Source organism: Arachis stenosperma, chromosome 5, assembly GCF_014773155.1.
Source record: "Arachis stenosperma cultivar V10309 chromosome 5, arast.V10309.gnm1.PFL2, whole genome shotgun sequence".
In the NCBI taxonomy this organism is placed as follows: Eukaryota; Viridiplantae; Streptophyta; class Magnoliopsida; order Fabales; family Fabaceae; genus Arachis; species Arachis stenosperma.
Window position 1 is genome coordinate 105,281,939 of NC_080381.1, and position 17,149 is coordinate 105,299,087.

Below are 17,149 nucleotides of genomic sequence, written 5' to 3' on the forward strand. Positions count from 1 at the left end.
AATCACTTTTCAAATTAACGTTGCTTAGTGCCCTTTGTTCCTACGTTAGAGTTCACGTTAGTATAGCTAACGTGACTCTTAACGTGGGTGTGTTTCACCTTCGAGAGCGTTAGTGACACTCACCTTTGTCACTAATGCTCCAAATGCCCAAATTCTCTATGTTAGAACTCACGTTAACTAAGTTAACGTGGCTCTTAACGTAGTAGTGATGCCATCTTCCAACGTTAGTGACAAAAGTGAGTGTCACTAACGTTGGCTCTTTGATCTCAACTCCACGTTAACTTTCACGTTAATGGTCTTAACGTGAAAGTTAACGTAGGCAATGCTGGTTGGTCCAACGTTAGTGACAAAAGTGAGTGTCACTAACGTTGGCTTTTGTTTTCCTCTTCCACGTTAGAGTTCACGTTAACTAAGTTAACGTGACTCTTAACGTGGATCATTGGCAAGTTCTCCAATGTTAGTGGTGTTCACTTTTACCACTAACGTTGGAGGAAAACGTTATTGGTGTTCACGTTTTCTCTTAACGTTGGAGTTCCCTTTTTCTTCTACGTGGCAAGTAACGTGAGCTTTGGATGGCTTCGCAGGCGTTATTGGTGATCACTTTTCTCATTAACATTGCAAGCTTTTCACCATTCCACGTTAGTGTTCACGTTAACTAGGTTAACATGAATACTAACGTGGTTCTTCCTTGCTTCCTTTGCCCTGAAATCAAGCAATTAAAGTGCATCAAAGCTCTAGCCAAAGTCATGAGATTATGCATCATCAATTTATCATGCAATTCTAGCAAAATTCTCATGAAATCATGCAAAGTTCACAATAGTTGCTTGAATCAAGCTGTGAGTGTATTTTCATCCAAAACTTGCCTTGTTTACTAAGAAAATGCATGAAACTACCCTAAAACAGTAAAGAAAAGGTCAGTAAAACTGGCCCAGATGCCCTGGCATCACAACACCAAACTTAAATCTTGCTTGTCCCTAAGCAAGTACTGAAGCATAAGAAGAATGAAATGAAAGAACAAGAAGATAAAATAGAAGTATAATTCCTGGTTTATGGGGTTTCATGCATAGCAACTTAGGTTCCTCCCTTTAGGTTTCAAGCCTTTATCAACTCCTTGGTCACTTTCTTGATTGCATCCTTTGAGACTTCTTTCTTATTGATCCTTCTTTCTTTTTCAAAGTTTATTTTTCCTTTTTGCTAAATGCTTTGTAAGAGGGTGACTCTTTATGATAAGCTTTCAGCCAACACTCCCAAACCAGTTGGTTTAAGGTGCTAGGTGTTAAGATACTCCTAAGGACTTACTCCCTCAAGTCTCTTTCCCTCATACATACACACCACAGGCACATGGTTTGTTATTTTTCCTTTCTTGAGACTTTGGTGTCCAGCACCTCTTTGGGTTACTAAGTGTTTTGTAGCAAAGGTTACTCTTGATAGTGGAGTTTCAGCTGATAATCCCGGATTAGTTAATCCAAGTTACCAAGTGATAAGGCACTCCTAAGAGCTTATTCATCTAAGTATATCCCTTGTACATAAACACCGTAGACACATGCCTAAATTTTGAAACCCTTGGTGCCTAGCATTGTTTCTTATTGTGTTCCTTTCTTTTTCTCTTTTATTGCTGTTTCTCTTTTCTGATTGGGATCTTATTGTTTAGTTAGTCTCAAAGTGTGTGTCTCAAACATAGGACTTAGGATAGATAGTTGCTTTCTTTCCTTACTTGGTGAACCAACTTAGCTTACTAATCATCCTACCACAAACATTCAGAATGCACTTCATAAAATAACTCCACTCTTGTTCTTTTTATAACATTTTCTTTTTTATTAACTTAAGGAGACAGGCATACAAGTAAGAAAGATGAAAGTGACATTCAAGACATTAAGCTAGCACATTTAACTTAAGCAACGAAATTTAAATGCATAATTAAAAAACCTAAACTATTCATGGAAGCATGTTCTATTTCATACATGATTTTTCCTCATTTAAAGCTTTGAAAAAGGTAAACTAAGAAGGAACTTCACCACCATTCACTTGTTGGCATGCTCATGTTCTTCTGCTTCCTTGCCTTCTTTAAGTTTACTTTGTCCGCTTGTGCTTCCTCTCATCCGATTCATTCTGGCTATCTTCCAATCCTCTAGTGCACCTTGATGTGCTTAGATGTTGGTTAGCCTTTGGATGGCTTCTTGTTGTTGATCTTGCTTTTGAATCAGGTTGTGGAATGATTCACACTATTGTCTCCCTTGTTCCATTTGCAGGTCCATCAATTGTTTCTGCCATTCCTCTTGCTGATTTATCCATCTAGAGAGTGATCCTTCTTAGCGGTCTATTAATTGCAATTGAAACTTCCTTTGTGCCCCTTGATTTTCCATGCATTGCCTAGGTAAGGTATCAATAGCCTCTTGCAATTGGTGCATGCTTAAGGTGGCTGGGGTTTGCTCCTGTGGATGTTGTTCTTCTTCAGCTTGATGAGCTGGCCTCTTTCGTACCCTTCGTGGAGGTAGTGGAGCTGTAGCAGCATGCATCCGACGATAAGTGATTGGCATACCAACCTTTATCCATTCGGGCTTTTCATCCTCAAATATCACCCTAGCCAGTTTGCAAAGACGAAAAATAGTGCTGGGATAACCCAACTTTCCTCCAGAATCACTCTTCTCAGCAAGCTTCCGAATGCCTTGGGCGATGAGTTCATGAGCCTTGATCTCTCCTCCCTTCATTAGACATTGCACCATCGTTGCTCTCTTGAGGTTTACCTCTGAGTTATTTTTGGCTGGGAGGATGGATCTCCTTACAATTTCGAACCAACCTTTGGCCTCAGGGAGGAGATCTCCTCTTTTTATAAATTTGGGCTTCCTCTTGGGGCCTCTTTCCCAATCTACTCCTTGCACACATATATCCTGTATAATCTGGTCATAATTGGGGTTTTTGTCCATTCTCAGTGATAGCTCTCCTCTTCAAAGGGTATGCTTCTCAATTTCAGCACTCTCATGATAGTCATGGGACTAAAATCCACCATGACCCCTCTCACAAAACTTGTGTATGAGTCATCCGCCTTGTCTTGTCTGACTGCATTTGCATAGAACTCTTTTACTAGAGTTGCATTCACCCTTATGATCGGATCGGTGAGGAGCTCCCATCGGCGTTGTTCCACCTTCTTTGTGATTTCTGGACACTCGGCTTTTGTGACTTGAAAGCCTAGTTCATAAATGATTTCTTTCTCAGTCATCCACCCATACTGGAGTGCATGATGAAAGGTTCTAAATCGCCCTTCATCAAAAGGAGGATGCTCTATGGGTTCCTTCCCCTTTTGTCTCTTGGAGCTTGATGATGCCATGCAAGATTGTTGATGTGTTGGCTATTCTCAAGATGGCTAGGAGGGTGTATGTGAAGCCTTTGGTGGAGGGTGATGTGTGTATGACCGAAAGAAGGAAGTGGGAAGGGGTTTATATAGAAATATGGCAATTGATTGAAGGGTGTGGATTGATGGTGTTGTTTGATAGTGGACGGTTGGGATTTTAGGATTGAATGAGCACAAGGATCACCTCCTTTATGGGGGTCTTGGTTCGGTCCTCAAGATTGTCCACTCCCAATGTTGCATGATGGCAACACTTCCAACACTACAAGAAAAAGACCCATTCAGGTACACTTGAAAAGTGTAGCCAAAAGTGAAAACAAATGATGCCTTAGCCTATGGCTACGCTTTTTGGGCTACGGCTATGCTTTTTGGGGTGATTCCTATTCGGCCATTGCCTATTCTCAAAGGCTACGCTTTTCAGCACCAAGGGCTACGCTTTTGGCGTTTGGGAATACGCTACGCTTTTCAAGTGATGCTGTCCAGGACCAAAGGCTACGCTTTTCAGCTTCCATTTTTACCAGAATAGGCTACGCTTTTCAATGCTACTGCATCACTTGTAAAACGTAGCCGCATTATATATTATAGCTACTTTATATAAGTGTAGCCCTAGGTCCTTTTTTTTTAATTTTCTGTATAACCATAGCTACTCTATATAAGTGTAGCCTTAGGTCCTTCATTGTTTTTTTTTTAATTTTCTATATGTATATAATATTCTAATAATTTTTTATGCAACATAATATTTAATAATATTATTACATATATAATTTTACATTTTTAATTAAATGAGTTAAATATTATAAAGTAAAATTAAACACATAATTATACTAAATAATTTTTTAAAATAATAAAAATCATCTTTACACAATTCAAAGACATAATCTTAAGAAGAGATAATTTAAGTCACATGAAACTTGTATCACATATCAATTAAAATGCAAAGTTTGCACTCTATATCCGAAAAGAACTTAACAAACAAAAAATCATTAATCTTCTAATCTCGGTATAATGACTAAAATATTCTGAAGCACCTTCAAATTCTTCTCAAACACATATTTTTCATGCTGATCTTCATCACCATCAAGAAAACTCTTGCCCTTAACAATTGTATCAGTGTTCATTCCCTTGTTCATTCCTAGCAAGAACTAATTTCCAAGCAGTTACTCCCCTGCTTACAGCTGCAGATTATCATAATTCAAAAAGAGAAGCATGTAAGGATTTTGCATACTGATTCACCACCATACGCAATCAATACAAGATTATGTTGAAGGAAATGACCGGGCTACTTACAAATATTCTTTTGACCATTCTCACGACACATGAAGAAAACAAAATCATAAAACCGAATGAATTCTGACAAGTCTGCCTGGCAAGAGCAACAAATGAAGCACATGTTCCAATTGCAAGTATCAAATTAAAGATTAAAAATACAAGAAAACAAACTTGTTGCTTTTCTATTATTCTCATTAAAAATACAAGAAAACAAACTTATGTATTGTGTATTGTGTCTCTGCCAGTGCAAATATTCCCTTTACTTAGTAGCAAAATACTAGTTAGTTTTGAACTGACATACTACAAAAACAGCAGCTATTGCATAAACTAGTGCCCCAATGAATGAGGCTGCTACCATGACCTATAGGTCACAAGATAAGTTAGTTGCTTTTGATCTCTATTAATCTTACCGAATCCTTGATAATACTGTTTAGAATTTGATGCTTAATCTCTTCCTTTTACAAAAGAGAACATGCAGAGACATCCTTAGATTTCGGCCCAGCATTCTGAAGTAGTAGGACACAGAGAACCTAAAACAATTCTAAATGTAAACTAATCTGATATATTTAGCAAATCAGTAGTAATACATCTAGATACCTGCACACCCAATGAATACAGACACACACACACACACAAAGCTACCTCCAAAATGGGAGCTAAAGCAGGATACTCGGGCAAATGAAGCAAGATGCAAAATCAAAAAGCAAATTCAAATGAAGCAAGCAACATAAACGCAAAAAATTAACTTTAATTCCTATCATGTACTATTCATACAATAAAATAAAAATGTTCACTCAAACAGAATTCAGAGTAGATTCATAAGATAATAAGTGGTGGACGAAATTATGATCACATCAATGTAGTACTCTTTGTTATTGTATGGAATCATTATTATGGCTCTTTACTATGTGTGGACACAACTCTGTTCAACTAACCAGCAAGTGTACTGGGTCATCCAAGTAATACCTTACGTGAGTAAGGGTCTATCCCACAGAAATTGTTGGTATGAAGCAACCTATAGTCATCTTGTAAATCTCAGTCAGGCAGATTATAATTGATTATGGATTTTCGAATAATAATAAATAATAAACAGGAAATAAAGAGAAATAACATAGGATAGAAATACTTATGTAAATTAATGGTGGGAATTTCAGATAAGCGTATGGAGATACTGTGCCCTTTCTTTTTCTACTTTCCTACTTCTTCCTTCAATCCATCTTACTCCTTTCCATGGCAAGCTGTATGTAGGGCATCACCGTTGTCAATGGCTACATCCCATCCTCTCAGTGAAAAAGGTCCAAATGCTTTGTCACAGCACGGCTAATCATCTGTCGGTTCTCAATCAGGTTGGAGTAGAATCCCTTGATTCTTTTGCGTCTGTCACTAACGCCCAGCCTTCAGGAGTTTGAAGCTCGTCACAGTCGTTCAATCCCGGAATCCTACTCAGAATACCACAGACAAGGTTAGACCTTCCGGATTACCATGAATGCCGCCATCAATTCTAGCTTATGCCACGAAGATTCTGATTAAGGAATCCAAGAGATATACGCCCGGCCTAAGGTAGAACGGAAGTGGTTGTCAGTCACGCGCGCTCATAGGTGAGAATGATGATGAGTGTCACGGATCATCACATTCATCATGTTGAAGTGCAACGAATATCTTAGAATAGGAATAAATGAAATTTATAGGAAAAGTGTAGTAATTGTATTGAAGCTTGAGGTACAGTAGAGCTCCACACCCTTAATCTATGGTGTGTAGAAACTCTACCGTTGAAAATATATAAGTGAAAGGTTCAGGCATGGCCGAATGGCCAGCCCCCATGATCTGAGAACTAATCATCCCAAGATATCTAATACACTAGTAAAAAGTTCTATTTATAATAAACTAGCTACTAGGGTTTACAGAAGTAAGTAATTGATGCATAAATCCACTTCTGGGGCCCACTTAGTGTATGTTTGGGCTGAGCTTGATCTATCCACGAGCTGAGGCTTTTATTGGAGTTGAACGCCAAGTTGTAACATGTTTTGGGCGTTCAACTCCGGGTCGTGACGTGTTTCTGGCGTTTTACTCCAGACAGCAACATGGGACTGGCGTTGAGCGCCAGTTTACGTCGTCAATTCCCGAGTAAAGTATGTACTATTATATATTGCTGGAAAGCTATGAATGTCTACTTTCCAACGCCGTTGAGAGCGCGCCATTTGGAGTTCTGTAGCTCCAGAAAAACTTTTTCGAGTGCAGGGAGGTCAGATTCCAACAGCATCAGCAGTCCTTTGTCAGCCTCCTTTTCAGAGTTTTGCTCAAGTCCCTCAATTTCAGTCAGAAATTATCTGAAATCACAGAAAAATACACAAACTCATAGTAAAGTCCAGAAATGTGAATTTAACATAAAAACTAATGAAAACATCCCTAAAAGTAGCTTGAACTTACTAAAAACTACCTAAAAACAATGCCAAAAAGCGTATAAATTATCCGCTCATCAATAAGCCTGCTTATTAAATTAAATAAATAAGATACAATACCACAGTATCTATTTGATTGATCACTTACTTTTTCTCTTCTCAACTTGTTGGTTTTTCATTATTCTCATTAAAGCTGAATGCAAAATTCACAAAATCATGCCAATCAGCTTAATTTAAAGTGCAAAAGGGGAAAACGACATTGCTTCAAACAGTAAAATGAGAATTATCAACCTAAATTGTAAATTAAAGATGAATTGAGATAGATATATCAATTTCGCACCAATATCACCAATGCAATTGATGGACCAAACATGAATCCCCTGGCTTAATCTATTTTTGGCAAATCAGTACCCAAAAAAGAACCTATAACCCTAAAACCCCCAAATTAAATTTCTTTTCAAATAAATTTCTAGTCACTTCTAGAGTTAGCTATTTATGATTTTGGTCTATGTCAAATTTTTCTAATAGATTTGATCTAATTTCCTAAATACAAGTGAAATCAGTCCCTCTCATCATCTTAAATATAAATCAACTTCATACTTATGAGTTATGATTTGAAATATAAGTACTGTTCATACCCTGACCGAGCTCCTCCAAACTCGGCAAATTCACAAAAGGTCCGACCTCGTCCAAGGCTCACGCCTTAAGGTCGGACCTCGGACAAAGAGCAAAGAAGGCCCATCACAAAGGAACACAGCCCAAAACCTAAAAGCCGAAAAGGCCTAGGAAAGGCGGTTCCACAAAGATAGGGATAAAACTCCCAAAAAGATAAGATAAGATAAGAATATCTTATCCAGGGAAGATCACGGCCAACTACTATAAATACACTGGAGCACCCAGGTATGACATTCATTCCACATCTACACATATCTGCTTGGACCCATGCTAACTTAAGCATCGGAGTGTCATTGCAGGTACAACCACCAACCACTCTGCATATCAAGCTCGGGTCCCTGAACCCCCACCTCGGGCCTCTCCAGACGACCGAGCTACACGTTTCAGGTAACCCCCGGAACATTGGCACCGTTGCCGGGGACCTGGAAGTCATCCCTCCATCATGGCAGATGACCCCCACGACAATGACCACGCTGCATCTGAACAAGAGGACGAAATCGACACCGGAGAACGACCGGACAGCCCTCTATCACCACGCACTCCAGGAGGAAACAAACAGAATCGCCCAAAGACATCACTCCCAAACAAAGATCCGCAAAATTCCGAAAAAGAGAAGAGCTCGGAAATTCTAGAAGCGGTCCGGGCACAACAACATCGGCTGAAACAACTCGAAGAGGACATAAAAAAGCAGAAAGAAACTGAACGAGATCTGAGAAGGGAGACTCGAAAGCGCAGAGAATTAGAAGAAAAACTGCAGAAAATAGAGGCCAACCTGAAAAACCGGACAAAACGCGGCACCACCCCCGAAGGCAACCACAATCCCTTCACGAAAGAGATCATGAACGAGAAGGTACCACGAAACTTCAAACCACCCGACATGGATCTCTACGACGGCACCACCGATCCAAGTCACCACCTCAGCAACTTCAGAAGCAGAATGTACCTAGTCGACGCCTCCGACGCGATTCGGTGCAAAGCCTTCCCCACCACTCTCACCAAGTCAGCCATGAAGTGGTTCGACAACCTGCCACCAAGATCAATCACCAACTTCGAGGATCTAACCAAAAAATTCCTAACAAGGTTCTCTATTCAAAAGGACAAAACAAAACATGCCCCCAGTCTACTCGGGATCAAGCAAGGTAACCAAGAAACTCTCCGAGAATACATGGAGCGATTCAACAAAGCCTGCCTGGACATACAACACTTGCCCACTGAAGCAGCCATCATGGGACTAGCAAACGGCCTAAAAGAAGGACCGTTTAGCCAATCCCTATCCAAACGATACCCGACCTCCCTATACGAGGTGCAGGAACGGGCAGAAAAATATATCAACATGGAGGAAACCTCCCAGCTAAGAGACTCTTCTAGGAAGGAATCGACCTACCCACTCCGAGATCGGGATCGGGAACAGAAGAAAAAAGAAGACCCCAACTCGGACAAACCACGGAAGTACCACAACTACACCCCCCTCCGAGTCTCCCTGGTAGACGTCTACAGAGAAGTATGCCACACCGAAAAGATCCCACCGCCCCGACCGCTAAAACACAAGAGAGCGGGAAGAGATCGGTCCGAATACTGTGAATATCACAAACTCTACGGTCACTCTACTAACGACTGCTACGACCTAAAAAATGTTATAGAAAAGCTGGCCAGAGAAGGAAAGCTCGATAGATACATAGCAGAGAAAGGAGAAGAGACCAGGAAGAGAAGACGGGGAGATAACGAAGGACGGGCCGAACAAATCCCGCGAACCCCCGAAAGACACGTTCACATGATAAATGGAGGTTTTGCAGGCGGAGGAACATCCAGATCCTCGTGAAAAAGACACCTCAAAGAAGTCTATCATGTCCGAGAAGACAGTCCCCTGCCCGAGTTACCTACTATCTCATTTACCCGAGAAGATGCTCAAGGGATAATTCCCGGACACGACGATCCAATGGTAGTCACCATTATCCTAGCAAACGCCAACTTACATCGAACCCTGATTGACCAAGGAAGCTCAGCAGATATCCTGTTCAAAACGGCATTCGACAAGCTCGGACTTGAAGAAAAAGAACTAAAGGCCTACCCCACCGACCTATTTGGGCTAGGGGATACCCCGATCCATCCCTTAGGATACATCCCGCTACACACTACCTTTGGAAGAGGCGAGCAATCTAAAACATTGAGCATCGACTACATTATCGTCGACGTCACCTCGGCATACAATGCCCTCATCGGGCGACCAACCCTAAACAGACTAGCAGCTATAGTCTCGACCCCACACCTCTGTATGAAGTTCCCTACCGCAAAAGGAATCGCTACCCTAAAAGGCGACCAAAAACTAGCGCGGCGATGCTTCAACGAAAGCCTGAGCCTAAAAGGGAAGGAGGTCAACACGATAGAACTCGGACGAGTTCAGTCCCGAGAAGATCTTCGACCACAACCAGAGGGAGAGACCGAAAAGTCCAGATTGGGAGCACACCTGAAAAAATAACAAACATAGGAGCGAACCTCAAAACGGGCCTAAAAGAGGAACTCATAACCCTCTTAAAGGAGAATTCCGACCTCTTCGCCTGGAAAGCCTCCGACATGCCGGGCATAAGCCCCGACCTGATGTGCCATAAACTATCAGTTTACCCGGGATCCCGACCTGTCCAACAAAGACGCCGGAAGCTCGGACCCGAGCGCATACAAGCAATAGAAGAACAAGTACAAGCACTACTAGATGCAGGGTTCATTAGGGAAGTAAAATACCCCCTATGGCTCGCAAACGTGGTCCTGGTAAAAAAGCCCAACGGAAAATGGAGGATGTGCGTCGATTACACAGACCTCAACAAAGCCTGCCCCAAAGACCCATATCCACTACCAAACATTGACGCCTTAGTAGACGCAGCCTCAGGCTACAGATATCTCTCCTTCATGGACGCATACTCGGGATACAATCAAATCCCGATGTACGGACCCGACCAAGAAAATACCTCGTTCATAACCCCAAGGGCAAACTACTGCTACGTAGTAATGCCCTTCGGGCTGAAGAACGCAGGGGCAACCTACCAGAGGCTAATGAACAAAGTGTTCTCAGAACACATCGGACTACAGCTAGAGGTGTACGTCGACGACATGCTGGTAAAGACACAAGAAGACAGAAACTTACTGACCGACCTCACCAGCGTCTTCGGCACCCTCAGAAAACACAACATGAGACTTAACCCGACAAAGTGCACCTTCGCCGCAGAGGCCGGAAAGTTCTTAGGCTTCATGCTGACTCAAAGGGGCATCGAAGCGAACCCGGACAAATGCCAAGCGATACTCAATATGAAGAGCCCGACGTGTGTCAAAGAAGTACAACAACTGAATGGAAGGCTAGCTGCCCTATCAAGATTCTTGGCAGGATCAGCAATAAAGTCACTACCTCTCTACTCACTCCTAAAGAAAGGGAAACCCTTCTCATGGACCCCGGAGTGCGAAAAAGCCTTTCAAGAATTCAAGGAGTTCCTCGGGCAGCCACCAATCCTAACCCGACCTTTAAAGGGAGAGGAACTCGTACTATACCTCTCGGTCGGACATTAAGCAGTCGCTTCAGCATTAATACGAGAAAATGACCAAGGACAACGTCCCATATACTTTGTAAGCAAAGCACTACAAGGAGCCGAATTAAACTATCAGAAGATAGAAAAATTCGCCTACGCCCTAGTATTCACAGCTCGGAGGCTCCGTCCCTACTTTCAAGCCCACACCATCAAAGTCCGGACAAACCAACCCATGAGACACATCCTCCAAAAAACAGACCTGGCAGGACGAATACTGCAATGGGCGGTGGAACTGTCCGAGTTTGACCTCCACTATGAAACCCGGACTGCCATAAAATCTCAGTATCTAGCCGACTTCATCGCAGAATACACTGAGAACCCTGGAACCCCACTCTCATGGAACCTGTATGTCGACGGGTCCTCAAACAAAGCTGGAAGCGGAGCCGGGGTTATACTCGAAAGCGACCAAGGAACGCGGATAGAACTATCCCTAAAATTCGAGTTCCAAGCTTCGAACAACCAAGCCGAATACGAGGCCCTACTAGCAGGTCTAAAGCTAGCCGAAGAGGTCGGAGCCCAGAAAATCATGATCTTCAACGACTCCCAGGTCGTCACATCGCAAGTGAATGGAAGCTACCAAGCCAAAGACCCAACTATGAAAAAATACCTGGAACAAACACAGGCACAATTACGCCACTTTCCAGAGATACAGATCCAGCACATACCTCGGGAACAAAATGCCCGGGCAGACGCCCTCTCAAAGCTTGCCAGCACCAAGCCCGGAGGCAACAACAGAAGTCTCCTCTAGGAAACCTTACGATCTCCCTCCGTGCTAAGAGAGGAAGAAACGCTAAATATATCCGACCAACAGCAGGGATGGATGACCCCCATACTCAGCTACCTGAAGTCGGGAACTCTCCCCGCCGAAAGAAAGGAAGCTAAAAGACTCACGAAAGACGCCCAGAATTATACACTAATTCACGACGTATTATACAGAAGAGGATTCGCAAACCCCCTCCTTAGGTGCGTCCCGACCTCAGAAACAAAGAGCGTCCTCGAAGAAGTCCACGGAGGCATGTGTGGGAACCACCTCGGAGCTCGGGCATTATCCAAGAAAGTAGTCCGAGCCGGGTTCTACTGGCCAACTTTGCAAAGAGACGCAACGGAGTTTGTGAAAATATGCCCCCCTGCCAAAAACACGCCAATTTTCACAAGGCACCACCCGAAGACCTTATCAGCATCACCGCACCATGGCCCTTCGCAAAATGGGGACTTGACCTACTCGGCCCGTTCCCCCAAGGACCGGGGCAAGTCAAATACCTCATAGTAGGGGTCGACTACTTCACAAAGTGGATCGAAGCTGAACCTTTAGCCACCATTACGGCTCAGAAAAGCCGCAAATTCCTATACAAAAACATTGTCACAAGGTTCGGAGTCCCCTACTCCATTACAACAGACAATGGAACACAGTTCACGGACACAAGTTTTCAGAACTTGGTGGCCGAACTAAAAATCAAACAGCAATTCACCTCAGTCGAGCACCCACAAGCCAACGGACAAGCAGAGGCCGCAAATAAAGTCATCTTGGCCGGGTTAAAACGAAGACTCCAAGAGGCCAAAGGGGCATGGGCCGAGGAGCTCCCCCAGGTATTATGGGCATATCGGACAACTCCACACTCTACAACGGGAGAATCGCCATTCCGACTAGCTTATGGGATGGAGGCAATGATTCCTATCAAAATAAGGGTCACCCAGAGTCATCTTCTACAACGAAGAAGGTAACCCGCAGGCGCAAAAGGAAGAACTCGACCTCCTCCCCGAGGTCCGAGAAAGAGCCCGGATCCGAGAAGAGGCCTTAAAACGGCGAACGGCCCTTAGATACAATCAGAAAGTAATAAAACGGAGCTTCTCCACTCACGACCTAATTCTAATCCGAAATGACATCGGAACACAAAAGTCGGGAGAAGGAAAGCTAGCTGCAAACTGGAAAGGACCCTATAAAGTAACAGAAGTCTTAGGAACAGGCTATTACAAGATATCCGACCTAGAAGGCAATGAGCTGCCCAGGGCCTGGCACGCCTGTAATCTAAGACGGTACTACAGCTAGAAAAATTTGACCCGAGGTGTACTCTTTTTCCCTACAAGGGTTTTTTAAACGAGACACCCGGTCAAGTAAGGCACCCCGACCTAGTCAAGGGTAAACACTCTGTAAATATTCTTTCTTTTTTAATACTAATCAAATTTTTCTATGTTCTTTTGTTCTTCCTCGTGATAAAACAAATCCTGAAAAAGTACCCCGCCAAGGCGCATTAATTTATGCTCGACAAAACGCAAAAAATCATTGCCGAGAGACCACACAAGGTCGGCAAGGATAAAAGCGACGAGGTTCAAATTAATGTGAGAAGTTATAAAAGTAACTCTGAAAAAGGCTCAAAGAAGCCAAATAAAAAGAGATTACAAAAATAACTTAAAAGGCCGACCAATGAAAGGTCGGACCCAACGAAGGGTGTACTCGACCGCCCAACCCGAGGTCCGAGAAAAAGCCCGAACCCGAGAAGGAAGCCTTAAAACGGCGAAAACAAAGATTTCGAAAACGCTTACTAAAAAGTTGCTATACAAAAACAACTAAAAAAGTACGAGCGAAAAAACGAAATCGAGCGCTAGCTAAAAAGTTGTTATCCAAAAAACAACTAAAAAGCATAAAAGCGGAGCAACAAGTCAAAACGGCGAAAACAAAGATTTCGAAAACGCTTACTAAAAAGTTGCTATACAAAAACAACTAAAAAAGTACGAGCGAAAAAACGAAATCGAGCGCTAGCTAAAAAGTTGTTATCCAAAAAACAACTAAAAAGCATAAAAGCGGAGCAACAAGTCAAAACGGCGAAAACAAAGATTTCGAAAACGCTTACTAAAAAGTTGCTATACAAAAAACAACTAAAAAAGTACGAGCGAAAAAACGAAATCGAGCGCTAGCTAAAAAGTTGTTATCCAAAAAACAACTAAAAAGCATAAAAGCGGAGCAACAAAGTCAAAACGCGAACAAAAACACCGCATAATAAGCTAAAAAATTACTACAAAGTAGCCAAAAGCAAAAAGGGTGTCCAAAGCATTCACAGAAACCATCCAAAAACAGAAGAGCCCACAGGCCGGGCAAAAAACCAAAAGATAAAAAGATCACAGAGAATCAAAGATCCTTTCCGGACGCCACATCAGAAGGCTGCGGAAGAAACATAGAAATCGGGACAGCATCAACGGCACCGTCATCTCGGTTTAAAACCTCCACACCAGATCCGTCCCCGACCAAAGGTGAAGTCGGGTTCGCAGCCAGAACTTCAGGGTCGGACACCGGAACCTTGGGGTCGGACACCGGAACCTCATCCTCGTTGGGAGCAGGAACAATCTTTCCCTCCACAACAACGTTATCCATACTGAATAAGCTCAGATCCAGGTCAGGAGCAAGAACCCGGACCTGAGCCTTCAAATTTTCATACATAGCATCCATACCCTTAGCCACATGCCCTTCTAGCTCGTAAAAGTCATCCTGAGCAGATCGCAACTTCTCCTTTGTCTCCACAAGCTCGGCAAGTGCCCGAGTATAATTCTCCTTCGCCGCCTTCGCCATCTCCTCGGACGAACTCGCCGCCGCCACAGCCGTGGTAGCTTTAGCTTTCTCCTTCTCCAAAGACTCCTCCAGCTCAGCAATCCTAGCAGCCTTCAGTTTACTAATTCTCTCAAACTCGGATTGAGCTTTCTCAAGTCGGGAACTGGTCGCACCAATAGGGGCTTTCTTGAACTCCCGGGCAATAGCGGCATGAAGACTAGCCATCCGGACACAGCTCCGCGCCATATACTGAAAATGGTGCTCCATAGACACATCATCAGTAGAAATAAAAGTCTGAGGGAGAATATGCTGTTCAACCCAACCAAGAGCATCGAAATCCTTGTCATTAAAACCCGCAGGCTCTTGAGAGGTCTTCTGTTTCTTGGGAGGAGGACCCGGGGACGAAAGAGGAGAAGAGGTAGCAGGTCCAGAGGTCGGAGGATCTTGATTCATAGCTCGTAACTGGGGAGTCGGAATAGTTTTTGACCGAGTAGTAACACCCACAGTAGTCTTCTCAGGAGAAGATCGGGCAGAAGCCCCCCCGGCCTCAATATTCCGAGCAGCCACAGACTTCTTCGTCCGACGAAGGAACTTCATGGAATCCGCCTGAGAAGACATCTCTGCAGAAATAAAAGAAAAGGATTACCACAACAGAAATTCCACCAAAACAAGCAAAGCCAAAAATACTAAAAAAGATGAATCTCGGAGAGGTCGGGAACTACCTAACTCGGAACGGAGAAGGCTTGGATCTCCCAACATTTTCTTCGTGTCCAAGTGAGGTGCCCGACCCCATAAATTGCTCACCACACCCACAAAAGCCTGCTCCACCTCATCTAGACTCTCAAAAGTATACTTAGTAGACACTACATTCTCCTGCCAACAAAGAGGAAAAGAAGGCTCCCCACTCTCATCTAGAAAGAAAGGTCGAACATCTCCAGTAGCCCGGACCTTGAAATAAAAGTTCTTAAAATCATGAAAGGACTCATCATACAGGGTACAAAACTTCGTTCCCTGGTTAGCCCTAAAAGAGACCCAAGATACCTTCCCTCCACCCGACCCCGGCTTCGTCAACACAAACAAATAGGAAAAAAGAGAAATAGAGGGAGGGACCCCCAAAAACTGACACAAAAGTTGAAACAGCTTTAAAAACGCCCATGAATTTGGATGGAGCTGCGTAGGGGCAAGGTTACAAGACCACAACACCTCGGACTCCAGGTTGGTAAAAGGAAGTCGGACACCCAGCTTAGAGAAAAAACAATCATAAGCATAAAAGAAGAGCTTCTCGGAACTCTCTAAAGGCGGGAAGCACACTCTCTCCTCGGAATCCGGGGCCACTAGTTCATAATCCCTCTCAGACTCTCTATTTTCACATATGCTACTGTGCCTACGGAACCTAGCTAAATACTCAGAATCTACCACAGAAGGGACTCTTAGAGGAAGAGGGTCTACCCAACCAAGACCCCGTGGAATCTTAGTCGACATCGCCTGAAGAACCTTTCGAGACATTAAAATTCCTACCTACAAAGAAGAATACAACAGCAAGCAAAAATCATGTAAAGAAGAAAGCAAAAACCCGGAGCGAAAACACCAGAGAACAAAAAAAGAGCCCCCCCATATACAAACAACAGCAGTGGCGGCGCCTCTTTTTGGGGCAACCCAGGCATAAAGAAAAAGAAACAAAACAAAGAGCCACACAAAGAACAGAAGCATATGATCACAAGAAAGGAAAAATATGGGAAAACAAACCTGGAAAAAGAAACGAAGGCGAAAAAGCTCCGAAACAAGAAGAAACGAAGACGAAGAGCTCCGAAACAAGGAGAACAAGACGGCGGCACAGAGGAAACCCCGGAAAAGCACACAGAAAGATTCAGGGAAGCAGAGTAAAAAGAAGAAGCAGTGCTCGAAAAGGATAGAGAGAAAAATGCAGAGAAAGAGGAAAAGGGGCAAATAAATAAAGCCTCCACAGAGCCCGAACGGAAATCGAGGAAAAACGGTAAAATGCAATAAATGCAGGAAACGGTCATTTTTGAAATTTAAAAAACTACTATGCCCGAGCTCGACCTCCCAAAAAGGACGAACTCGGGCAGGGGCACTGTTCATACCCTGACCGAGCTCCTCCAAACTCGGCAAATTCACAAAAGGTCCGACCTCGTCCAAGGCTCACGCCTTAAGGTCGGACCTCGGACAAAGAGCAAAGAAGGCCCATCACAAAGGAACACAGCCCAAAACCTAAAAGCCGAAAAGGCCTAGGAAAGGTGGTTCCACAAAGATAGGGATAAAACTCCCAAAAAGATAAGATAAGATAAGAATATCTTATCCAGGGAAGATCACGGCCAACTACTATAAA